The sequence below is a fragment of the Hylobates moloch genome, unplaced genomic scaffold, assembly GCF_009828535.3.
Source record: "Hylobates moloch isolate HMO894 unplaced genomic scaffold, HMol_V3 SCAFFOLD_7, whole genome shotgun sequence".
NCBI classification, from domain to species: domain Eukaryota; kingdom Metazoa; phylum Chordata; class Mammalia; order Primates; family Hylobatidae; genus Hylobates; species Hylobates moloch.
Genome location: NW_026652282.1, coordinates 130,462,394 through 130,490,265, shown reverse-complemented (window position 1 = coordinate 130,490,265; position 27,872 = coordinate 130,462,394). Strand labels below are relative to the sequence as shown.

General features: G+C 37.2%; 1 long non-coding RNA gene across 1 annotated transcript; it reads right to left on the bottom strand.

Annotated features, from left to right (window-relative positions):
- Positions 1–3,766: 3,766 nt before the first annotated feature.
- Positions 3,767–26,155, bottom strand: LOC131383934 (uncharacterized). Its single transcript, XR_009214342.1, has 3 exons — positions 26,124–26,155; positions 4,689–4,778; positions 3,767–3,799 (listed from the first exon to the last, which is right to left on the bottom strand). It is a non-coding gene; the product is annotated as an uncharacterized LOC131383934 (long non-coding RNA).
- Between the last annotated feature and the right edge of the window lie 1,717 nt (positions 26,156–27,872).

Sequence of the window (27,872 nt, the reverse complement as noted above, 5' to 3'; positions counted from 1 at the left end):
TTTTATCTATTGATATGTAGATTTTTGTAAATATTGCACACATCCTTGAAAAGAATGTGCATCTTTGATTTGACAGTACAAATTCCCATATGTGTCCATTAGCTTCAGTTAATTATGTTATTCTAAGCTTTCCTATCTTTTCTATTTTTTTTGTATAAAAATTTGTATTGCTGTATATAAGTGTAACAGTTATTACATATTGAGGTAATCCCATATTTTCATTTTCATTTGGATGAAATCACTGAATCAATTCTTGGCATATTTGTAGCACTTATATAAAAAGAATAGTTTGGTGAAGTTTTGCTTTTTTTTAGTGAGAATGGATGCTTAAAAGAGACTAGTTTTTTTTACTTTATTTTTCTCTACCTTTTAATAAAGACTAAAAACTTTCTAAGATCAGTAATAAAGTAAGACCATCTATGCTCATAATTAAGAAAGGCATTGCTCTATTAATAAAATAAGTTACACTAGAGGTCCTCCTTAATTTACGTGTGCTTGATGTGTCATTTACTGAACAGAAGTGTATTAAAATGACCTATGTACCAGGCAGAATTCTAAGATTCCCCCCACAAGATTCCTGGCCCCTACTATACATACCTCTTCGTTATTCATTTAGATCCTAATGTAGGAACTGCTATGAAGTAATTGAGTGAATGTAATTAGGATCTCAAATTAACCTTAGGATAAGGAGATTATCTGGGTATGTCTGACCTAATCAAGCTATCCCTTTAAACATAGTTTTCTCCAAGGATTTTAGATGAGGAAGTCATTGTGAATTGCTAGTGTGGGCCCTGTGGTTCTGAACTTTGGGAGGCTTCTAGGAAGTGAGAGTGGTCTCAGACCAATAGCTTATGGGAGAGAAAGGACCTTTGTCCTTCCACCACAGGAAAATGAATTCACTAATAACCAATAAACCTGGAAGAAGATTCTAAGCCCCAGATAAAAAACTCAGCTGTCACCAACATTTTGTTTTTAGCCCCTTGAGAGCTTGAACAGAGAATCCAGCCATAGTTTGGCCAGACTTCTCACCTACAAAATGTATGAGCTAATAAATTGGTGTTCTTTTAAAGTTTCAAAGTTCGTAGTAATTTATTATACAAGAGTAGAAAACTGATACAAGGTATGATGCCTATAATGGTTTTTGTTCTTCATGGTTATTTTATTTGGAGCATAGTATCATATATATATATATATATATATATATATATATATATATATCCCATTATATAATACATATCATCTATGTACTGCGTATTATATATAAGGCATCAACTCAGGGAATCTCCCACTCAGGCATGTCCTTATCTCCTGACACTTATTATAATGGGTCTTACTCTGTATAACACAGTTCCCTATCTTGAATATTCATTTTTCACTTGATCTGTATCATAATCTAAATAGTGGCTTTATAAATTACTGTATGTGTAGACCAAACATAAAATTCTAAGGCCCACCAACCACCTGAATGGACTTTCCCCTCAGCCAGGGCACTTTCAAAATTTAACCTGAGAGACTGGTTCAGGCCATGATGTGGAGTTGGACGTGCCTCATTATTCCTTTGCAGTATTAATATCAACACAGACCTTTAAGTCTGATAAGAAGCATTTACAATCTACTCTCTCTGAAGCCTGCTACCCGGAGGCTTCATCTGCATGATTAGACTTTGGTCTCCACAACCTCTTATCACTACCCAGACATTTCCTTTCTGTTGATTCCAGGTCTTCAGATAAACTCAACCAATTGTCAACCAGAAAATTTTAAATCTACCTATAACCTGAAAGCGCCCCCTGGACCAAACTAATGTGTTTCTTAGATATATTTCATTGAAGTCTCATGTCTCCCTAAAATGTATAACACCAAGCTGCACCCCGGCCACCTTGGGCAAATGTTCTCAGGACCTCCTGAGGGCTGTGTCACAGGCCATGGTCACTCATGCTTGGCACAGAATAAATCTCTTCAAATATTTTACAGAGTTTGACTCCTTTTTAGACATATGGTTACAACAGTAATCAAAATCCAAAATATCAGAGTTGTAAGATTTTCATTTAGAGTCTAAGGTGAATTGAATTTGTTTTAATTTGTATATTTTATATTTTATTTGTAATTTTGTTATTTGGATATATTGAATAGAGGCGAAGTCTTGGCTGTTAGTGTATGTATTACTTGAATAATATACACTGTACCCATTAAGTAATTTCTCCTCATCCAGACTTCCCCCTTTTCATCCCCACATCCATCCTGGTCTCCAATGTCTTTCAGTCCACACTGCTGTGAGCAATGACTGTTTGGGGCCGGTTTGCCAGGTGGTAAGAGAATTTACCAAGACAGAAATAAAACAACAGAAGAGAATGTGTAGGGAGGAACACTGCTGTATAGTAGAAATAGACAGTAGCAAGAGAGCTGCTATATGCCAAGAGGCAGAAATGTGAGGGGGTTTTATAGGACAGTGTTGGAGGAGTCTACATGCCAGTGCGATTGTGCTATATGCTAAGAATATGTTGGGGTAATTTTTAACTGCGAGGCGTTTCCTCTCCAGGTGCCTGAGGGAAACACTCTGCTACTTTTAGCCATCTTGCAACCAGCATGCCTTCTGCTCTGGAGTTGCAAGACAATAGCTGTATTTTTTCCACACCAAGTGGTTGCAAGTGGAATTAGGCCCCTGTTTCACTAGCATGGCTTCTTCCCAGTTCCTGTGAACTTATTGATTTATTATAGTCCCCCATATACATTATTCAGCTCCCACTCATAAGTGAAAACATACGGGTATTTTTCTTTCTGATTCTGAGTTGTTTCACTTAAGAAAATGGCCACCAGTTCCATCCATGTTGCTGCATAGTGAATTGGATTTGGAATACCATGGTATTCTGTGTGTATGTAATCGTCAGTTTCAGCTAACAGGCCATGACAATGGCTGTGAAAGTACAATACTCTAGTTAAGTTTCCAGAGAAAGGAATTTTCTTTTTTTTTTTTTTTTTTAGACAGAGTCTTGCTGTGTCACCCAGGCTGGAGTGCAGTGGCAAAATCTTGGCTCGCTGCAAGCTCCGCCTCCTGGGTTCATGCCATTCTCCTGCCTCAGCCTCCTGAGTAGCTGGGACTACAGGCTCCCGCCACCACATCCAGCTAATTTTTTTTTTTTTTTGTATTTTTAGTACAGACAGGGTTTCACCGTGTTAGCCAGGATGGTCTCGATCTCCTGACCTCATGATCTGCCCGCCTCAGCCTCCCAAAGTGCTGGGATTACAGGCTTGAGCCACTGCACCTGGCCGAGAAAGGAATTTTCATTATTTTTTTTTTTTCTGTGGCAGTGTAGGAAACATGGACACCAAATAACTCTAAAACATTGTATCTATAATTTCTAGTCTGCGTATGCTTTAAGCCTAAGTGCAGTATTATGAACATCAGTTGTGTACAAATACTGTGCTAGCTACTCTCAATTATGATATTAGTTTCTGACATAACCCTGTGTACTAGTTTTACAGGTAAAGAAACTAAAACTAAAATAGATTAAGTAATTTTCTGAGTTCCTAAAGGTGATTGATCACAAGGCTCTTACTCCAGAACCTGAGCACTTACATAGGTCAGTGATTTTTCATATTCACTATATAAAACTGAAATATTTTCAGAGCTATTCATGTGTTCCATAAACATTTGCTTGGATTTTTATTTTAACATACAATTGTCCCCTGGAAAACATGGGTTTGAACTGCGTGGGTCCACTTATACAAGGTGTGTCTTCCACCTTTGCCATCCCTGAGACAGTAAGACCAACTCCTCCTCTTCCTTCTCCTCTTTATCCTGCTTAAAATGAAGATGAGAAGAATGAAGACCTTTATGATGATATACTCCTACTTAATGAACAGTAAATATATTTTCTTTCCTTAACGATAGTCTTAACATTTTCTTTTCTCTAGCTCACTGAATTGTAAGAATACAGTATATAATACATACAACATACAAAATACGTGTTAAGCAACTGTTTATCAGTAATTATAGGGACAGGAGGCAGAGCAATTCTGGGCAGAAGAGGGCAGGTCCCTGTTGAGGGCCCTACCCTCAAGCCTGGAACTGTGGCCCAAAGTGAGAACACACATCCTCATTTTCCCACTTGAATATTGCCTTTTCCAAAACCACCCATGGCCCGCCCCACCCCTCATCCTGTGCCCATTAAAAACCCCAGCCTCTGTCACCAGAGAGAAGAGAAGAGGAGAAACACCTGGACATAAGAGACTATGGTCAGAGAGAAGCAGCTTGACTTCAGAGGGACAGTTTGATGGCGTAGCTTCAGAGAGGGGTCCAGCTGGGGATGGCCAGGCTCTAGGGGAAGATTACCTTCTCCCTCCATCACCTTTTCAGCTCCTCTTCTTGCTGAGAGTCACTTTCATCAGCAATAAAATCCCTGGCATTTACCATCCTTCACATTTGTTCATGTGACCTCATTCCTCCTGAACACTGGACAAGAACTCAGGCATGGTGCAAAAGGTGCAAAAGGCTGTCACACTGACAATCCACTGAGCTGTTAACACTTAAGGTATCCGTGGATGGCAAAGCTAAAAAAGCACTGACTGTAACACTCCTTCTGGGGCTTCAATGGCCGTGGGCATCCCCCTAGATGCTGCCGCATGGCCAGTATGAAGTTCATTCCTTCTAGCACCCAAAAGCACTCACCCCAGCTCCTGCACCTGCTCACCTGCGCACTCCCTCTCATGAGGGATTGAGCACAGTGGGTACAACTGAGTGGAGTTCACTCCTGCTGGCATCCGTGCACTCCAGTTCCCACCTGTGAAGGAGTCAGGGAAAATTTCCTGCTTCAGTAAGGCCTCTGATGAATAGTAGGCTTAGTTAAATATTGGGAAAATAAAAAATAATAGTGGAGTTTTGACTGTGTGGGGACTCAGCACCCCAACCCCTGTATTATTCAAGAGTCAACTGTATATTGAGTATATAGTAAATTATTATTCAAACTTTCATAATATTAATAACTGGCACATTCGAATGTACCATGTACAAAATTGTAACATGACGAAGACCAGCAGCACATTAGTTTTTGCTGCCTCACATTCTTTTCTACTTTTGTCACTTCCCCAAATAGAAGCCCATCTTGCCATTTGTCTTCTTTCATATTCTCATTCTTACACAGTTTTAAGATATTTTCTACCAAATCAATGTCTTGTTTCTTTCCTCCCTTCTAATTTTTTTTTTTATCAATTTCTATAAAACAATCTTGGAAGCAAAGCTCAGCTTCTCTTATCTATTCTCAAAACTGCTCCTTTCTCACTTCTGGCATTAATAGAAGCCTGACTTTTTTTGTAATACATGATTCCCCAACAATTTACTGAAATTGGGACTTTTTCTTTTTTCCACATAATGTGCACTTAAATTTGAAGAGTGTCACTAAGTATCCTCTTACACCCAATATAGCCTCCATGCCATGAATCTATGTTTAACCATAAAGATTGCTCCGGGTCCCTAAGCCTTTCATATTCACTGACGATTTGAGTATCTGCCTCATGCTTTCCCTCTCTGCTTTATTTCCCACCATCATTACTATTAACTGTTGCATTCATGTGGGTGACTAGAGTTGTAACATGAATATTCAGTTCTTTGACTTCAGCATCTACAATCATCCTTATCTCCAGTCTTATCTTGTATCAATCTCTCTCTTGCATGGTCACATTATAGATTTAATCATGACTCAGATCTTCTCCAGCTTTGAAATCTTAATGTCTAATGTTATACTGGCTTGTAATTTTACTCACATTATAATTATTATTTGACTTCAAGGAGATCTCCTAATTCTTGGTCATTATATTTTCTCCCAGTATTCTGGAGCCTCTTTGCTTTTATCTTATTGTTTACATTTTATTTTGTATACTAACATATAGCTGTTTCTCTGGTAATGCTCGTTCTGATAGAAGCCAGCTTTTATGTCAGAAGTCTGACCACTATGAGTGCACCATGTTGGAGAGGACACATTAGATGATGCTCCAGTCAACAGCCTGAATTGAGCTCCCAGCCAATAACCAGCATCAATTACTAGACAAGTGAATGAGCCATACTAGACATTCAACTCAGTAAAATCTTCAGTTGTCTTTGGCCCTGGCTGATATCAGACTGCAAGTAAATGTGATATCCCAAGCAGGAAGTGCCCAGTTGATTCCTAACCCACAGAATCTGTAAGAATAATAATAGGGTTGCTTTTTTATGCTACTATATTTTACTGATTTGTTAGGCATTGATAATAAAGAACAGTTTCCAATTTCAGCTGAGTCTTCAATGAAATACTTCAATTCATTTACATGTTTTTATTTACTTACCTTTTCCAACCACCTCAATATTAATAACTATGACTTTTATCAAGTCTCCTTGGCTAATCTCAACCCTGATCATGCTTGCATAAATACTCTAACTCATATAAAAGAAAAATTTAGGTCAGATCATTAAGGTGTTATATATTTGAGTTCTCTCCATTCCCACACCATCACCCCACCAGAACTAGGCCCTCTATGCACGTCAAACTTCATATTGTTTCTTTACATTCAGAAGGTAAAGTGCCTTTTCAACTGTGCCTTTTACCAGACCGTCTTTATTTCTGTTCTCCTTCCTTTTCCGTGTTTCCTTCCTTCCCTCCCTCCTTCCTTCCTTCCTTTCTCATTTTATTTTTCTTGTCTTTCTTTCTGTTCTTACTGAGAACCTATGTATATGTAAGGAACTATGCTAGACACTATGCTTATAATTATCTGTTCTAAAAAGCTTTGCCCTTATGTAAAGGAGGGCATAATACTTTCACTATTGTGTTCTTCCATAAGCCATCCTGTAATATTGGAGAGTTTTTCCACTTCTTCCACTGTGCTGTTGACATCACTTCATCTCATAAACCTGCTCAATAACTTAACATTTTTTCACTTAGATGAAATTAACGTAACATAAAATTGACCATTATAAAGAGCATCCATATTAAAACTAAGACATACCACAAATCAATAACCTAACTCACAAATTTTGAAACTAGTAAAAGAAGAGCAAAATAAATAGCAAACAGAAGGAAATAATACAAATTAGAGCAGAAATAAATAAAATAGGAAGTGGAAGCAATACATAAATCCAACAGTTGCCTCTTGGTAAAGATCAACAAAATTTAGAATCCTTTAGCTAGACTTTCCAGAAAAAAAAAAAGAGAGTTGACTCAATTTAAGAAAATCAGAAATAAAAGAGAGATCGCTACTAGTTTATAGAAAGAAAAAAAAAGTATAAGGGAATAGTATAAACAATTATATGACAACAGATTATCTAACCTAAACAGTATGGACAAATTCCTAAATAGATACAAAGCCAACATAGGGAGAAATAGATAATCATTGTAGAACTGAATTGGCAATTTGAATACTTCCCACAGGTGAAAGCACAGCACCAGTTAGCTTCCCTGATAAATTCTATAAAATCTAAACAAAAATCAATACCAATCCTTCACAAACTCTTTCAAAAATTATATAAGGAGAGAAGACTTGCCACCTTCCATGAGGCTAGTATTACCCTGATAGCAAAACCAGACAAAGACATCATGAGAAAGAAAAAAAAATCAATACAGATATTTCTTATGAATATTGGCTCATGATTCCTAAAGAAAATACCAGCTACCTGAATCAAGCAAAATATGAAAAAATAAATTATACACAAAGACCAAATGGGATTTATCCTGCACCTCAAGGTTGGTTTGACATCCCAAAATCAATGTGTTACACCATAGGATGAACAAAAAATAAAAGGCCTTCTTGACACAAGAAAAGCATTTGACAAATTCAACACTTAAGAAACTAGGAAGAGAAGGTAACCTCCTCAAGCTGCTAGAAACCATCTACAAAATACCTGCAGCTAATATCAGAATTAACAGTGAGACTACATGATTTCCCTCTAAGATGAGGAAGAAGACAAAGATGTCTGCTCTTAAAATTCCTAATCAACATCGTACTGGAGGTTCTAGCCAGTGCAATTGCAGAAGAAAAGGCAATAAAAGGCATTCAGACAGTAACAAAGGAAATAAAAGTACATTTGGAGATGACATAATCTTGAATATAGAAAATCCTAGGTAATTTATTGAAATCCTGTTTGATGTAATAAACATAAAAACATAATAAAAATGATGCACTTAGAATTAATCTTAAAATGACCCAAACACAAAAATCTATTTACAGTATCATCAAAAAGAATAGAAAACTTGTGAATAAATATATCTAAATAAATGCAAGGACTGTATACAGAAAACTGCAAAGCATCAGTAAAATAATTCAAAGACCAAATTAAAAGGAAAAAAACACCTCATGCTCATGGATTGGAAGACATAATATTGTTAAGATGGCAATATTTTAAAAGTTGTTCTACAGATTAAATGCTTTTCCTGCCAAAATCCAAGCTGTCATTTATTTGCATAAATTGATAGGCCAATTATAAAATTTATAATGAAATACAAGTGTAGGTGTATTAGTTCTGTATTGCTTATGAAACAATTTACCATAAAATTAGTTACTTAAACAACACGAATACCAGACTGCATTCCACTGGAGATGCTAGGATAAATGCACTTCCTCACCTTTTCCAGCTTCTAGAAGCTGCTGCCATTCATTGGCTTGTGGATTTATCATTCTGATTTCTATTTATGTTGTTAAATCTCCTTCTTTGAGTCTGACCGCACTGTTTTCTTCTTATAAGTATTCTTGTAATTATGTTGGGCCTACCTAAATAATAGTGATAAACACTTCATTTTGAGATAGTTATCTCTATTACATATGCAAAGTCCCTTTTGCCATGCAATGTAATGTATTTGGAGGCTCTGGGGATTAGAATATCTGTGGAGGGTGAAAATTCTGTCTACCAGATCAGGAGACTCAGAATAGCCAAAAAATGTATTTTAAAAAGCAAAGTCTCAGGACCCACATTTCCTGGTTTCAAAACTTATCACAAAGCTCTAATAATTAATACTGTATGATACTGGCATAAGGGTAGACATATAAATCAATGAAATATAATTGAGAGTCAGTTGATTTTTGTCAGCCGTGCCAAGATAATTCAATAGGGGAAAAGAGTATTTTCATAAAGTGGTGCTGAGACTGCTGAACATGCAAGAGAATGAAAATGGAACTCTGTCTCACAAGATGTAAAAAATGAATATGAAATACATAAAAATCCCTAATTATGAGAGCTAAAACTGTAAAACTCTTAGACAAGTGTACTTCTAGAAGTAAATAGAAGTAAACCTTTATGACCTTGAGTTAGGCAATGATTTTATAGATACGAAATCAAAAGAAGGAATGACAAAAGGAAAATAGGTAAGTTGGATTTCATAAAAATTAAAAACTTTGTCATTCAAAGGATATCATCAAGAGACAAACAAAATGGGAGAAAACTTTTAAAAATTATTTATGTGATAAAAAATTTATGTCCAGAACATATAAAGAACTACAATTCAAAAATGAGAAGATAAATAACATAATTTAAAAATGTGTAAAAGACTCTAATAGATATTTCTTCAAAGAAGATTAAACAAATGACCAATACATGCATGAAAAGATGATCAAAATAATTAGTCATCAAGAAAATGCAAATCAAAACTACAGTGAGATATATATCATCACACCCACTAGGATGGCTATAATGAAAAAGATGTAAAATAACAATTGTTTAGAATAGAGAGAAATTGGAATCCTCATACATTGCTGGTGGGACTGTAACATGCCTCTGTGGAAAACAATCTGTCAGTTTCTCAGAATATTAAACATGAAGTTTTCACATGACCAACAATTCTACTTCTGGGGATGCAACCAAAAGAAATGAAAACTTATGAACACACAAAGATATGTGCGTGTATGTTCATAGCAGCAATATTTACAATTGCCAGAAAATGGAAACAACCCAATGTCTATCAATTGCTGAATGGATAAGAAAAATTCGTATGTCAATACAATGTAATGCTGTTTGCCGATACAAATAACAAAGTACCGGTACATGCTGTAACACAGATGAGCTTTGATTTGATTATGCTAATTATAGAATCTAGACAAAAATGCCACATGTTGTACAATTCCATGAACACAAAATTTCCAGAATTAATAAAGTTTTAGATAATAAATGTAAGATTATTGACAATCTAGGGCTGGGGTGCTGGGGGAATGGAGAGTGACTGTTATGTTGTGTGAGATTTATTTTAGAAGTGGTGAAAATTTTCTAAAATTGCTAGTAGTGATGGTTGCACAACTCTAAATATATTAAAAAATTTTAAATCATGTACTTTAAATGTGTGAATTGTGTATTATGTAACTCACATCTCAATAGATATAAAATGTATAAAATATAGGTTTTATATCTCAATTTAATTTTTAAAAAATTAAATGAAGATTAGAAAGACAGACAACAGCATGCTATGAGAAAGCCACCACGATACTATATAATGCCCAAAGTGTTGTAACTACTCATATTTAATATGCATAATATTCAGAAACCATGTGCACCATAATTCCATGGAATAACTCCACAGGACATTTAGGTATACCTAACCTGATTTCGAAGTGTACTTTTTCAGTTTCTCTGGGCATGCAGATGCTGATATTAGTATGGGATTATGAAAAGTCTGAAATGAATGCTGTTTATGTTTCAAATTTTCTTTGTATTAAAAAAGAAGAGGAGGTAATTCATGATAACTTTATGGTGAGACAGAGCTTACAGCATGACTGGATCTGGATGGAGCCAAATTAATAAATGAAAACTGGGCCGGGCACGGTGGCTCATGCCTGTAATCCCAGCACTTTGGGAGGCTGAAGGGTGAGGATCACCTGAGGTCAGGAGTTCAAGACCAGCCTGGCCAACATGGCAAAACTTTGTCTCTACTAAAAATACAAAAATTAGCTGGGCATTGTGGTGCACACCCGTGATCCCAGCTATTTGGGAGGCTGAGGCAGGAGAAGAGCTTGAACCTGGGAGGTGGAGGTTGCTGTGAGCCAAGATTGCATCACTGCACTCCAGCCTGGACAATGGAGTGAGACTCCATCTCAAAAAATAATAATAAAATTAAATGAAAATGGAACATCTTATTTATTATGCAGGGGTTTCTACATGTTTGAGTAAATTCTAACAGCTAAGTGTATAAAGTGTCTAGATTATTAGTGAAACTTTTCATTTTTTCTCAGGCTCTTCACTATATTGCTGGTCCAGGTTTTGTCTATTAGTCTGGGATACATCAGAGGCAATCATGACTTATAAACAAGTGTGTACGAGTGGTACTCCTGGCCAAGTTATTTATACATTTGTTGAGTTCGATAGAAAATTTTAGCCACAAACTTTAACAAACTGAAAAAAATAATCCTAGCTTATAAACATAACTCTAGCCTTTGTTTAAGACCACATGCTCTGCCTGGTATTAAGAGAAGAGGTCACTAGCAATTCTAATACCATTCTGTCTGTAATTCATGAAGTCAGCTGGATGAATGGCAAAGAAAGCTAAAAAAAAAATCATTCATCATCTTTGTTGATACTGAACTTATGCAAAGCCCATAGAGTACCACAAAGCCACTTAGATGCATTTTCCATGAAAAGAAATTGCATCACTAAGGATTCCAGGCCAAGAACAAAGTAGTAGAGAAAAGCGTGCTGCTTCAGCTGAAGAATTTCAAAGATAATTTAATCTCCAAAGGACATCTCACAGACTGAATTCAGAACATCACTTAGCATATGCAGTCATGTTGTGCTGCTACTATATCAAGAAGATTGCTCATGCTGATTGAAAAGAATGAAAAACATAGTAACTAATGAAAAGATAGAATGTCTCTTTCTTGTCTCCACCATTTGCCTAAGTAGTCTGTCTTCTTATATGTTGATAATCACTAATGATATCAGATATAGCTAATAAAATTACTTATATTTTGAAATCTGACAATATACAACAGCAAATTTTATTTAACTCCAAACAAACTCCCTATTTAAATGAAGGATCCTCAGAAATATTGAAATAAGCCAAATATTTTCAACAGTAATTTACTTTGGAAAAAATGATGTTAATGGAGAGAACAGATAATTAAAGGACGTCTCAACACTGTTGTCTGACATATGCTTTAAACTAGTTTAGAACAGCAATATCCAATAGAAACATAATGTGAGCGTCATATGTAATTCTATTTTCTAGAAGCCACATTAAAAAGGTAAAAGGAAATAGGTTGAATTATTTAATAGTATATTTTATCTAACCCAATATATCTAAAATATTAACATTTAAAACATATACCCAATATAAATATTAATTAGATATTTTACATTGTGTTTTCATAATATGTCTTCAGAACATGCCAATTATTTTAAATTTATATTACATCTCAATGTGGGCAGGCCACATTCTAAATGTTCGATAGCCACATGTCATTAGTGGCTCATGCATTGTACAGCACAGGCTAGATTGTATAAGATATACAATAGAATATCTTCTCATTTAACATCAATAATTCCATATTGGTCATTGGTCAGCATTTGGCTATGATACTAAATAAAGCACATCCAGAGGGCAATTGAGAAATAATTTAGTGTGGCATTTTTTTAACTGTGAACTACTGAGTAGAAGATTTGAATATGAATGTGGAATTAGATTTTTGAGTCTCAACACTATTATTGTTCCTCTGTCCTGCTTACTGATAGCTGCAATGACAAAAGATATAACTTACTGAAATGTCCTATTCTTATTTTAATTATTTAATAATTTGTTGATTACACAAATGTCTATTGGTAATCAAGGCCTCTTGAGCATGGAGGTATGGCTATGTCATTGGTTTTGTTCTTCCTCATTTATGTTTTCTGAGGATGCTCATTGACATCAATGTACTGAGTGCCTTATCCCAAGGCATCTTATGGTTGACCAGAGAATGGGTAAGTCTTAAATAAAGGACATCTTAAGGAACACAGAGTTAGAGACCAGACAAATTATTGGTATGGTTAAATTTAGCACCTTGCTTATGGATAGGGTGAACTTTGCTGCCAAGCAGGCTGAGGCATGAACTACAACAAGGATCTCACTAGATTACTTAGTCAACACAGACAAGAAACTACTGAAAATCAGAATCTGGGGCCTTGGAATTATGCTAGGCTTCAAAATTTAAACAGTTCTAAACTAGTTTAAATTGAGTTTGGGGATAATTTGGGAACTGAGAAATCACAATCTTCAGTGCCCCTCATTACACAAGGCAGAAACCTAGATAGTGTTGCAGGAAGGCAGGGACCATGAACTGAGGGGCCGGCTGAAGCCATGGCAGAAGAACATAAATTGTGAAGATTTCATGGACATTTATTAGTTCTCCAAATTAATACTTTTATAATGTCTTACGCCTGTCTTTACTACAATCTCTGAACATAAATTGTGAAGATTTCATGGACATTTATCACTTCCCCAGTCAATACTCCTGTGATTTCCTATGCCTGTCTTTAATCTCTTAATCCCATCATCTTAATAAGCTGAGGATGAATGTCACCTCAGGACCCTGTGATGATTGCGTTAACTGCACAAATTGTTTAAACAATATGAAATCTGGGCACCTTGAAAAAAGAACAGGATAACAGCGATGTTCAGGGAACAAGGGAGATAACCTTAAAGTCTGGCTGCCTGTGGGCCGAGTGGAACAGAGCCATATTTCTCTTCTTTCAAAAGCGAATAAGAGAAATATCACTGAATTCTTTTTCTCAGCAAGGAACATCCCTGAGAAAGAGAATGTGTTCCCAAAGGGAGGTCTCTGAAATGGCCGCTTTGGGAACGTCTGTCTTTTATGGCTGTCGATAAGGGATGAAATAAGCCCCAGTCTCCCGTAGTGCTCCCAGGCTTATTAGGATGAGGAAATTCCCACCTAATAAATTTTGGTCAGACTGGTTGTCTGCTCTCAAACACTGTCTCCTGATAAGATGTTATCAATGACAATATGTGCCCGAAACTTCATTAGCAATTTTAATTTCACCCTGGTCCTCTGATCTCACCCTGCCTCCATTTGCCTTGTGATGTTTTACTACCTTATGAAGCATGTGATCTCTGTGACCCACACCCTATTCGTACACTCCCTCCCCTTTTGAAAATCACTAATAAAAACTTGCTGGTTTTACGGCTCAGGGGGCATCACAGAACCTGCTGACATGTGATGTCTCCCCTGGACACCAAGCTTTAAAATTTCTCTCTTTTGTACTCTTTCCCTTTATTTCTCAGACCAGCCGACACTTAGGGAAAATAGAAAAGGACCCACATGAAATATCAGGGGCTGAATGTCCCCCAATAAGATACTACTTTTAACTCTTTCTTCCTATTTACCACTCAGGACTGTCAATTTCACCACCAACAGTGAAGACCCCTGCTATAATCTGTCATGGCTTCTACTATAATTTTCTTTTTTTTTTTTTGAGACAGAGTCTCGATCTCAGCTCACTGCAACCTCTGCCTCCCAGGTTCAAGCAATTCTCTGCCTCAGCCTCATGAGTAGCTGGGATTACAGGCACTTGCCACCATGCCTGGCTAATTTTTGTATTTTTAGTAGACACAAGATTTCACCATTTTGGCCAGGCTGGTCTTGAACTCCTGACCTCGTGATCCCCCCACCTCTGCCTCCCAAACTGCTGAGATTACAGGCATGAGCCACTGCACCATGACAATTTTCACTTTTATCAACTATCTTTAGTATTTAGTATTATTCTTTGCTTGGTGATATGGTTTGTCTCTGTGTTCCCACTTAAATCTCATCTTTAATTGTAATCCCCACATGTTGAGGGAGGGACTTGTTGGGAGGGGATTGGATCATGGGGGTGCGGTTTCCCACATGCTGTTCTTATGATAGTGAGAGAGTTTTCACAAGATCTGGTGGTTTTATAAGTGTCTGACACTTTCCTCTGCCTTTGTTCTCTCTCCTGCCACCTTGTGAAGAGGGTCCCTGCTTCCCCTTTGCCTTCCTCCCTAATTGTAAGTTTCCTGAGGCCACCCCAGTCATGTAGACCTGTGAATCAGTTAAACCTTTTTTGTTTATAGATTACCCTTCCTTGGGTAGTATCTTTATAGCAGTGAGAAAACAGACTAATACAGAGATTTGGTACCAGCAGAGTGGGGTACTGCTATAATGATAACCTGAAAAATGTGGAAGTGACTTTGGAACTGGTTAACAGGCAGAGGGTGAAATAGATAGGAGGGCTCAGAAGAAGACAGGAAGATGTGGGAAAGTTTGGAACTTCCTAGATACTTGTTGAATGGCATTGACCAAAATGCTGATAGTGACATGAACAATGAAGTCCAGGGTGAGGTGGTCTCAGATACAAATGAGAAACTTATTGAAAACAGAAGGAAAGGTCACTTGTGCTATGCTTTAGTAAAGAGACTGGCAGCATTTTGCCTCTGTCCTAAAAATCTGTGAAAATTTGAACTTGAGAGATTATTTAGGATATTTGGTGGAAGAAATTTCTAAGCATCAAAGCATTCAAGAAGTGACCTGACATTTCCTGAAAGCATACAGTTATATGTGCACAGAAATAGATAATTTGAAATTGGAATTTATGTCTATAAGGAAAGTAGAGCATAAAATTTTGGAAAATTTGGAGCCTGACCATGTGTTAGAAAACAAAAACCCATTTTCTAGGGAAGAATTCAAGCCAGCTGCAGAATTTTGCATTAGTAACAAGGAGCTGAATGTCAATAGCCAAGACAATAGGGAAAATATCTACAGGGCATGTCAGAGATCTTGGTAGCAGCCCCTCTCATCACAGGCCTGGAGGCCTAGGAAGAAAAAACGGTTTAATGGGTCAGGCCCAGGTCTCTGCTGCTCTGGGCAGCCTCAGGACATGGTACCCTAAGTCCCAGATGCTTTAGCTCCAACAGTGGATAAATTGGGCCAAGGTACAGCTCAGGGCATTGCTTCAGAGGATGCAAGCCCCAAGCCTTGGCAGCTTCCACGTGATGTTGGTATGCCGAAGTTAAGAGTTGAGGTTTGGGAACCTCCATTTAGATTTCAGAGGATGTATGGAAACTATTGGATGTCCTGGCAGAAGTTTGCTGCAGGGGTTGGAGCCCTCATGGAGAACCTCTGCTAGGGCAGTAAGGATGGGAAATGTGGAGTTGGAGCACCATACAGAGTCTCCATTGGGGCACTGCCTAGTGGAGCTATGAGAAGAGGGTCAATCTCCTCCAGACCCCAGAATGGTAGACCCACCAACAGCTTGCACGGTAATCTGGTGTGGCTGTGTCTCTATCCAAATCTTGAATTGTAGCTCCCATAATTCCCTCATGTTGTGGGAGGGACTCAGTGGGTGGTAACTGAATCATGGGGGCCAGTCTTCTCCATGCTGTTCTTGTGACAGTGAATAAGTCTCACAAGATCTGATGATTTTTATAAAGGGGAGTTCCCCTGCACATTATCTCTCTTGCCTGCCACCCATGTAAGACATGACTTTGTTCCTCATTTGCCTTCTGCCATGATTGTGAGGCCTCCTCAGCCATATGGAACTGTGAGTCAATTAAACCTCTTTCCTTTGTAAGTTACCCAGTCTCAGGTATGTCTTTATTAGCAGTGTAAGAATGGACTAATACACACCGTGTGCTGGGAAAAGCCACAGGCATTCAACACCAGCACATGAAAGCAGCTGATTTCATGGGAATTATGAGAGAGGGAATTATGGGAGCTACAATTCAAGATTTGGGTGGAGACACAGCCACACCAGATTATAGTGCAAGCTGTTGGTGGGTCTACCATTCTGGGGTGTGGGGGAGAGTGACCCTCTTCTCACAGCTCCACTAGGCAGGGGCTGTAACGTGCAGAGCCACAGGGGCGGAGCTGCCCATGGGAGTCCACCTGCTGCATTAGTGTGCCCTGGATGTGAGATACGCAGTCAAAGGAAATTTTGGAGCTTTAAGATTTTATGACTGCCCCACTGAGTTTCAGACTTACATGGGGCCTGTGGCCCATTTGTTTTGGTCAGCTTCTCCAATTTGAAATGGGAACATTTACTCATTGCCTATACCCCCATTGTATTTTGGAAGTACTGAACTTGCTTTTGATTTTACAGGCCCCTAGTTGGAAGGTACTTGCCTTGTCTCAGATTTGATTTTGGTTGTGGACTTTTGAGTTAATGCTGACATGAGTTAAGACTTTGAGGAACTGTTGGGAAGGCATTATTGGCTTTAAAGTGTGAAAAGGACATGAGATTTGGAAGGGGCCAAGGGCAGAATGATATTGTTTGGCTCTGTGTCCTCACCTAAATCTCATCTCAAATTGTAATCCCCATGTATCAAGGGAGAGACCTGGTGGGAGGTGATTGGATCATGGGGGTGGTTTCCTTAATACGGTTATTGTGATAGTGAGTGAGTTCTCACCAGTTTTGGTTGTTTGATAGGTGTCTGGCATTTTCCCCTGAAGTTTCTGTCCCTTTCTTGCCACCTTGTGAAGAAGGTGCCTGCTTCCCCTTTGCCTTTTGCCATGATTGTAAGTCTGAGGCTTCTCCAACCATGTGGAACTGTGTGTCAATTAAATATTTTTTTGTTTTTAAATTACCCATTCTCAGGTAGTATCTTTATAGCAATGTGAAAACAGACTAATACACTTGGACCAATGAATAAAAACTTGTATCTTCCCTCATAACTCATATTAGAAATACACTGTATCTAAATTTTAGGAAGAACTTTACTCATGTTTTTTTCTTGTTGTTATGAAACAATGGCTAAATTTGGGCTGTAGTAGAGCATAAGAACATAGTTGTATGGATTGGTTACTAATTAAGTAACTACACAGAATGACTATTTTTTTTTTTTGAGACAGCGTCTTGCTCTGTCACCCAGGCTGGAGTGCCATGGCACAATCTTGGCTCACTGCAACCTCCGCCTCCTGGGTTCAAGCAATTCTCCTGTCTCAGCCTCCCAAGTAGCTGGGATTACAGGAGTGCACCACTATGCCTGGAAAATTTTTGTATTTTTAGTAGAGATGGGGTTTTACCCTGTTGGCCAGGCTGGTCTCAAACTCCTGACCTCAGGTGATCTGCCTGCCTCGGCCTCCCAAATTGCTGGGATTATAGGCATGAGCAACTGCACCCAGCCTAATGTTTTTAATGTAAAGTATAGCATACTCTATACTGCCTAAACCTAGTCCCTATCTATATATAGCATTGAGCAGAAGAAAAAAATATTTTACTGAAAAAGAAAAGTGTATGGGATCACTAATTATATGCAGTGCATGCAGTTACAAGATTTTGTTGGCATATGCTTGAATATGTTTTGTTTGTTAGTAGAAAAATATACCGAATCAGTGGAATTAGACAATTAGGACTTTATGAATAAAACACATCTTGGTCATCAGGGTATAAAGATCCAGGCCAGACAATAAAGAAAATGATATTCTTCATATCTATATTTATGTGACAATAGAAGTAAAGCCAGCAAAAAGGAACATAGCTGGATACTAAGTAAAAAAGAGGTTTTGATCATGAATAAACTCTGCCTGTGCCCCCCACTTGTTGCCCCAGTTACTGCTTGTCTTCATGCTCATGACATGATAATGGACAAAGCTGTGGGCCAGTTAGATCAGTAGTAATGAGGTATGAACCCATAAATATTTCTTACAAGGTTGCCTCAAGAGAAGGACTAGGGTGAAGTTCAAGTGAAGTTTATTTTTTGTTTTCCTTTCTGCCATAGTCTATATCATCTAATTTCTAGTCACAACAACTCTATTCATGGCAGATATAGATTATTAAACAATAGAACTACTGCTTCTCATCATTATGCTCAGTTGGATTTTCTTGTTGCTGTGTTTAACAGTCTACTGCCTAAAAATCTGTTTCTCTCTGTTGTTTTCATAGAAGACCAAGCCCTTCTAGTTTTCGCTGAGGAAAATGTGACCTGGTTGAAAAATGCCAAATATAAACAATATCATATGGAATCTTTCTAAGAGGCACAACACATAGGTCATATATATTTGTGTTATAAATGAGCCAATAAATTATTATATTTCCCATATGATACAAGAGGCAGATGGATAGAGGTAGGATCATCTTTATGAAAGAAATAAGGAAACAGATTTTGATGTTTAGTCTAGTTGAAATATGGAGGAAGGACAGAATCTGAGGAATAAAATTGGCTGAGCACAGAGTCAGGAAGAAGCATTAGGTAACTAAAGCCTTGCATTTAAAGTCACATAAAAATGTAGAATATCTAGAAATTCATCCTGACTTTTTTATAAGTAATTCCACCCTCAAGGGAATGTGGGCAAAATTGGGAAGATTGTTAGTGTTCCAAGGCTGTCAATATTAAAAGGCAAATTCTGACAATATTTTGAAGTTGTACAATTAGACACCCAAATGGAAAACATGTTGACACCAATCGTTTTGAAGACGCCAGAGGGTGGCAATAAGTTCAGTTTTTAATGGACTATACCTAGCAAAGTGGGTAGAGAGAAAGAAGATTAAGAGTAGATACTATAAAACATTGAATTAAGTTAAGGCCTATACTGGTCATATATATACACATATATATATATATGTATATATATACACACACACACACACACATATATGTATATACATATATGTGTGTGTGTGTATATATATATATATATAGAGAGAGAGAGAGAGAGAGTTGAGAAACTATCTTAAAACATGTTGTATTATTATTTCCTTGCAGGCAAACAACTATAGAATCTAAATAAAAAGTTCTGACCATCAAACTGTAACTTGGTTCAATTCACTGAATGTTAATTGAGTTAAAATATGTTTAGAGTCTTCAGATTTTCAAAAATAATTACTAGATTGGGAAATGCCATTTAAACAAACCATTAAAACTAACTGAGTGGCTGGGTGCAATGGTTCATGCCTGTAATCCCAGCACTTTGGGAGGCTGAAGCAGGTGGATTTCATGAGTCCAGTTTAACCAGCCTGGCGAAATGCCTTCTCTACAAAAAATATAAAAATTACCCTGGTGTGGCATTGTACTTGGGAGGCTGAGGTGGGAGGATCACTTGAGCCTGGGAGGCAGAGGTTGCAGTGAGCTGAAATCATGCCACTGCACTCCAGCCTGAGCAACACACCGAGACATCATCTCAACAACAACAACAACAACAAAAAGTATTGGGATCATACATTTTCCATTGATAAAATTTTAAGAAATTAAAAACTTCATTTTTTAGAAAATATATGAATGTCCCACCCACGTTAAATGTGTGGATTCTGTGCAAGAAGAGCTAAACGGCTGTATAGTCTTTCAGTTTGAGGATCCCCTGTGATCTCCAAGTATACTAAAAGAGACTAGGATAATCAATTGCAGTGTTATTATACATTACCCTGTTATTTAAGTTACTAATTTTTGTACTCAAGTTATGTAACGGATTGACCATGTTTGAAAGAATACAGTACTATTTTGGAAATCCTGGCCTGTATTTCCAACATCCTAGTTGATATCATCCTTTGAGTATCTGATAACCTAAACCTAATATGTACTCAACCAAGTTCTTCATCTCCAAGTCTACTCCACTTATAGTCTTTCCCTTTCTCTTAATTAGTGGCAACTCTGACCTTTCATTCCTCACCCAAAATATCTTGCTATAATTATTGACCTCTTTCTCATATCCAATATATTGTTTGTCATTAAATCTTATCAGCTATACTTTTGAAATATATTCCAGATTTGACTACGTGATTTCCACTGCCATTACCTTGGTCCAAACCACCAACATCACTCCCTAGATTATTGTAGTAACTTATTAACTGGCCCCCCGACTCTGCACTTGCCTCCCTTTAGTCTAATCTCAACACAAAGCCGAGTGATCCTCTCAAAAGTAAATCGTATTATATGACTCCTCTGTGTAAATTCCTCCAATGACTTCCAACCTCATTCAGAGTAAAAGCCAAAATCTTCATTATGACTTAATGGGCCCTGAGTCATCTGGTCCCCTTCCATCCCTCACCTCTCTGGCTTCATATTTTATGACACTCATTTTGCAAACTTCTTAATCTTATTTAATTTTCGCTATTGTTTATCACTTGAAAGCCACTTTTGCTGCATCTAAAAAAATGTTATTTTGTATTTGGTGCTTTCAAAATTATCAACTTTAACATATTTTCTAATTCTCATCATTTGGTTTTTGACATGAATATGTTTTTAAATTTCCAAATGTATGCTTTAGCATTATCTGTTTATAACTGATTTCTAATTGGAATACATCATGGTCAGAAAATACAGTCTGGGTGATGCTGAATTCTTTGTAAGTTGTTAAAGAGGTTGATAGCCTAATATCAGGTTAACTTTTATATGTTTCATATGTGCCTGAAAAGAAAGTGAATTTTATAATGTGGGGTATAGGAGTAAGCTTGTCAAATTTTTTGCTCAAATCTTTGTCAGTTTATTTATAATTGTTATTACTAATTTATTAGGATTTCTTTTAACTTTTAACTTAGGTACATGGGTACATGTGCATGTTTTCTACATAGGTAAATTGCATGTCACAGGAGTTTGATGTATAAATTATTTTGTTACCCTGGTAATAAGCATAGTACCTGATAGGTAGTTTTTTTATCCTTACCCTCCTCCTACCCTCTACCTTCAAGTATGCCCCAGTGTCAGATTTTCTTTCCGTTTTATTTTCCATTATATTTTAATTTTTATTGCATCATTCTGCAATTTTTCCTCGATTGTTTTCCTCTCTTTTTTGCTGTTATTTGACTTGGTGTTTTATTTCTCCTGCTTCACTTTTTCTTACTGTTTACTGGTTCGGAAAATATACAATGTATTTCTACAAATTGTTATACTTGTAATTGTCAATATGCCTGACTTAACTTGAAGTAATGTTAGTCATTATCTTTAATATCCTTCTGAATAATACAATATAAGAACCTTAAATACTTTAACTTTGTTTATTACTCATCTTGGCTTGTTATGATAAAAGAATAACAAATAGTCTAAGACACAGTGAATTTTAAGCTGAGTTGACTGCTGGGCAAGGCACAGAAAATCTGATCCAGCATGGAGGGGTTGGCTATGGGATAGGGCCTTCATATTACTGTCAAAGAATATCCCCAAGACAGTTCACGCATTGGGTATTTACATTTAGGCATGAAAGAAGGAGAGCAGCCCTTGTGAAGATTGCCTCCCAGAACGAAGGCAAGGGTAGAGTTTAGAAAGTTGAAAAGAAGCAAATTTGAATAGTCCTGGAGTCTCCTGGGGAAGTAGTTCAGCTGGATCTAGCCAGTTTCCAGAAAGGGACCATAGCACTTGGCTGATGTCAGCCTCCTAGTTGCAAGGCTGTTCCCAGGGCTCACATTAAGTATGCAAACTTTGGCCTTTAGTATGCATATTATCTTGTATTGTTTCTGGACTTAGAGACTACTTGATCTATTTTCTCATTGCTTATAGAAAGTAGTTGTCCTCTAGACTTTCTTTGGCCAGCCCACAGCTATGTAAATACCTTAGGGTTGGGGCTCTTCTCTGTCTTGTTTCCTATCCACCCTGCAGGCCAAGGTAGGCCACTCTCTGTGGGAACTTTCGATGTGGTGCAAACAAAACATCTATGCTCTAGATAGCCATGGAATAATAAACATTTGGGGAATAGCATGCTGTCTGCTAATTGCCTAAATATATGTTTTTTCTCATCAACTGTATGTTGTTTCTGTAATGGTGTGTATCTACGGATACATTGCATGACAAAAGGCAAAAAACATAATCTTACAAAGCTAAGTGATTGCTTAGTTGAAACAAATATTTTTGTCTGTTCAGAACTGGTTGGTTGTGTTGGAGCTCAGACACAAACCTACTGGTGAGCCCCAAATCCTTTTAGGTTACATGTTCGCTATTTGGGTATTTTACTGCTGATTCTGTTAGTGTTTGCTCTGATTCTTTTTCTTCTAAGATACTAGATGTTGGCTATTTTACAGCCTGCAGGCTCAGGGTCATACAGAAATCAAGTTGATATGCTGAAGGTTGAGTGAAAATTTTCTTTTTAAACATTTTTTTAATTTTAAAATATTTTGGCTCTACCATTTTTACATTCTCCCAAATAGGACACTATTCATTTATACCAACAAATTTTGTTTAGATTTATCCACAGGGTTACATTTTTGATCATCATTCCTCTTGACTCTTAGAGTTAACTTCTGAGATCACATGCTTTCATAATTGAAGTAAATCTTTTAGACATTTGATTGATGAGTATTTTGATGATAAACTAAGTTGAATGAAAAATCCTTGTGGAGCAAAAAACAAACAACTTCATTAAAAAGTGGAAAAAGAACATAAACACTTTTCAAAAGAAGACATAAACATGGCAAACAAGCATATGAAAAATGCTCAACATCACTCATCATAGAGAAATGCAAATCCAAACCACAATGAGATACCATCTCGCACTAGTCAGAATGGCGATTATTAAAATGTCAAGAAATAACAGATGCTGTCGAGGCTGCAGAGAAAAGTGTACGATTATACATTGCTGGTGGGAAAGTAAATTCATTCAGCCACTAGGGAAAGCAGTGTGGCATTTCTTCAGAGAAGACATAGAAATAAAAATAGAAATAGAAAAAGAAAAATAATCAAAATGGCTATTATTAAAATGTCAAAAAATAACAGATGCTGGTGAAGTTGTGGAGAAAAGGAATGCTTATACACTGTTGTTGGGATTGTAAATTAGTTCAACCCTTGTGGAAAGCAGTGTGGTGATTCCTCAAAGAACTAAAAACAAAACTACTATTTGACCCAGCAATCCCATTACTGGGCATATACCAAGTTCTACCCAAAAGACACATGCACACGTATGTTAATCTCAGCACTACTCACAATAGCAAAGACACGGATTCAACCTAAATGCCCATCAATGGTAGGTTGGATAAAAAAAAAATGTGGTACATATACACCATGGAATATGATGCAACCAAAGGGAAAAATGAGATCATGCCCTTTGCAGGAACGTGGTTGGTGCTGGAGGCCATTATCCTCAGTGAACTAATGCAAGAACAGAAAAACAAATATTTCATCTTCTCACTTCTAAGTGGGAACTAAATGATGATGACATGTGGACACACAGAGGTGAAGAAGACACTGAGGCATACCTGAAAGTGGAGGGTGGGAGGAGGAAGAGCAACAAAATAAGTAATTATTCGTTACTAGTCTTAGTACCTGGGTGACAAAATAATCTGTACAATATGCCCTTTGTGACACAAGTTTACCTATATAACAAACCTGCACATGTACCCCTGAACCTAAAATAAAAGTTAAAAAGACAGTTACAATAAAAAAGGCTTTATTTAATTCAAGAACAAGATGAAATGACTAGGCTACTAGCTTGTGGCATGTGGTATAATGTCAAAATATACTTGAGATAAAAAATAATGATCCAAGTACTATTGTACTTCCCTCTACCCCAACAAAGTAAAAGTCTTCTAATAGTTACAGGAGAATAACAAGTTTCTTTTAGTAGCAAGCACAGGAAACTAATTCTAGTGTTTCAGCAAAACATCAAGTACACTGAAAGGGTACTGTTGTTTCTCACAGTTTTGAAGAATGATTTTAATAGCCAAGACTCAGGAAAGGCTGCAATTATGGTGGATGTGGGACTCTAGCAGCAGAAAACTGTGAATGTTCTCCTTTAAATTTTGACATTGACATGATTTGGCTCTGAAGACTCTCAGTCTTGGTTTAAAGGTGTTTAAACACCCTTAAGAGAATTGTATTTGGTCTATGGATCAGTCAGCTATGGTGACGTTCATTTAATTATTTGCACTGATTTTCTTTTCGTTTTGAGGTTGTTTCAAGGAAAAGGAGAATTATTATAAATCAGATGGCTACCTCAAGAAGAGTTTACTGTAGGTTGATAGTTAAAGTCTGTGATTTCAGTGAAGTTCAAGAGAAGTGGGAGATGATAAAGAGTAATTTAAACCATTTCAACATCCATTGAGATTCCATTTTTCTTAAAATGCCTTATGCTAGAAATAAGTGATATAAAGATGAGTACACCCAAGGCCCGATTTGCCCTTCTGCACTTCCTTGCCACCAGGCCTAATGCTACATTTTTACATCTCTGTACGACATCTATAAGGCATCCTTCCAGAGTGCCTGCTTTTGATAATCATCAAATTTAGGCAAGCCAATATCTGCAGATCAGGTAGAGAAAGTGTGTTGGGAAGGTATATGTGTAAAACAGTGTGGCGATTCATACAAAAGAGAAAGGGAACTAAGAGAAGAAATCATGAGTGAAGTAACACTGTAGCATCTTGATAGTTGGTGTACAGAAACTACTGGCCATTTACCATAAATCATTTTTGTCTTCTTAGGCATATAACTAAACTACATGTCTCAGTCTCCCTTGCAATTTGATATGATTATTTGACAGTTAGAGCCAATGGAACATGAGAGAAAATGTTGTGCTGTAGCAGGACAAGCCACAGACCAAACCCCTCAGACACCGAGTTAAAGAAGGAAGGGCTTTATTCAGCCGGGAGCTTTGGCAAGACTCACGTCTCCAACAACCAAACTCCCCAAGTGAGCAATTCCTGTCGCTTTTAAGGGCTCACAACTGTAAGGGGGTCCACATGAGAGGGTAGTGATCAATTGAGCAAGCAGGGGGTACATGACTGGGGGCTGCATGCACCAGCGATTAGAACGGAATAGAACAGGACAGGGATTTTCACAGTACTTTTCTATACAGTATCTGTAATCTATAGATAACATAACCAATTAGGTCAGGGGTTGATCTTTAACTACCAGGCCCAGGGTGTGGCACCAGGCTGTCTGCTTGTGGATTTCATTTCTGCCTTTTAGTTTTTACTTCTTCTTTCTTTGGAAGCAGAAATTGGGCCTAAGACAATATGAGGGGTGGTCTCCTCCCTTAGTGCCATACCACTAATCTTTTTATATAAGCTCCTTTCCTATTATTTTTTTCATATAACACACTCTTATGGCAACCACCAAGCTGCACTTGGAAGATGTATGTTGACTATGGTAGAGCTGCTGTCATCCTGGATCCCTGAATAACTGTGAAGCAGAATATTTCAGCAACCCAGAACCACTCTGAACTGTTAAATCCATGGTGTATTAGTCCGTTCTCACACTGCTATAAAGAACTTCCTGAGACTGGGTAATTTATAAAGGAAATAAATTTAATTGACTCACAGTTCTCCATTGCTGGGGAGGCCTCAGGAAACTTACAATCATGGTGGAAGGTAAAGGAGAAGCAGGAACTTTCTTCACAGGGAAGCAGGACAGAGTGAGTGCAAGCAGGAGAAATGTCAGATGCTTATAAAACCATCAGATCCCATGAGAACTCACTCATTAACATGAGAATAGCATGGGGGAGACTGCCCCCATGATCCAATTACCTCCACCGGGTACTGACCTTGACAAGTGGGGATTATAACAATTCAGAGTGAGATTTGGCTGGGGACACGAAGCCAAACCATATCACATGGGAAATTAACTTTTAATATGTTAGGTCGTTGTTTTTTTTTTTAATTTTTTAGTCTATTTGCTAATACACACTACTTTCCCTTATGTAGAAATTAGTACCATAAAAAAGGAATTACTATAACAAAAGTCTAAAGCATGCATCACTGGCTTAATGGCAATGACAATATGTAGCAGGCTGGGAAAATAGACTCCCAAGTTTCATATGGTTAAAACATTTGGCAAAGCCATCTTTCAATATTTTGAAACTAAAACAAAGGTATATGTGCCTATATCTCTAGCAGAACTGATTATTAAGAGACAAAATATTAGTGCCAGTATGTCACTATGGTTTGACAATTACTTGCTACATTTAGCAAGAGGAAGCTCAGTTACTGAATGATCTTGCAGAACAGACCTGTGAGACAATCTGGTCCACTTAGGCAAGGACTGATATGCGAGAGGAAAAAAAAAAACCTTTTTCTCTCATGTAAACTTCTGTATTTTAGAATCTGTTGGCTATATTGGCATGGCCTTTATTTTAACCAATCGGATGAAATAGTGGAAAGTATCAACAAAAGCATAGAACTGACTTAGATGCACCCAAAAAGTATCAAGACATTTTGTTTATCTAGACCACAGTTTGGCAAACTATGGCTTAGGGCCAACTGAAGCCTTCTGCCTGTTCTTTTCTTCAACAAAGATTTTCTGGAATACAGCCATGGACATTCATTAATTATTATTATCTGTTATGTAGGTATTGTCTATTGTATTGTATTGTATATAACATATTGAGTAGTTGCAACAGAGACTATATAGTCTGCAAAGCAAAAGATATTTACTATCTGACCCTTTACAGAAAAACTTTGCTCACACCAATGTAGTCTGTGTATTGTAAATATGAGAGGGAATGGGAGATAAAGCCCAAGAATATTTGCAAAAGTCAGTGTTGAAGGTCTTAAAAATCAGAATGAATAAGACAATGGGGAATTATTACAAATAATTGAAAAGGCAAGTGATTGCCCTAAAATACGTCCAGAAATTACACTGTAAGATGACATTGACAAACTAGAGTGGTCAAGGACAATAAGGATGTAAATGAAGGATCTAAAACTAGGTCGTAAGTGAGAATGGTTGGAGAATCTATAACTATTTAGTCTATAGAAGAGAAGATTAAGAAGTACAGTATTTAAATATTTAAAAGCTTGGTTGGTGTGAAAATATTCAACTTAATTGCAAATATTTAATTAATCACAAGGCAGTTCTCCTCTGAAACAGACTCTTGAATAGAGCCAAATTGAGATTATTTAAATGGTCAAATCAGATAAGTGGGCATATACTCTAAAAATGTACCTCACAAAACCATGTCATCTATTTTTTATGTTGAAATTCCCTGTTATACTTTCGCATTAATCCACTGCAATTGTATTCTCATTATCACTGCTACTTCACTAAATTTGCTTCTTGCAAGGTCACTAG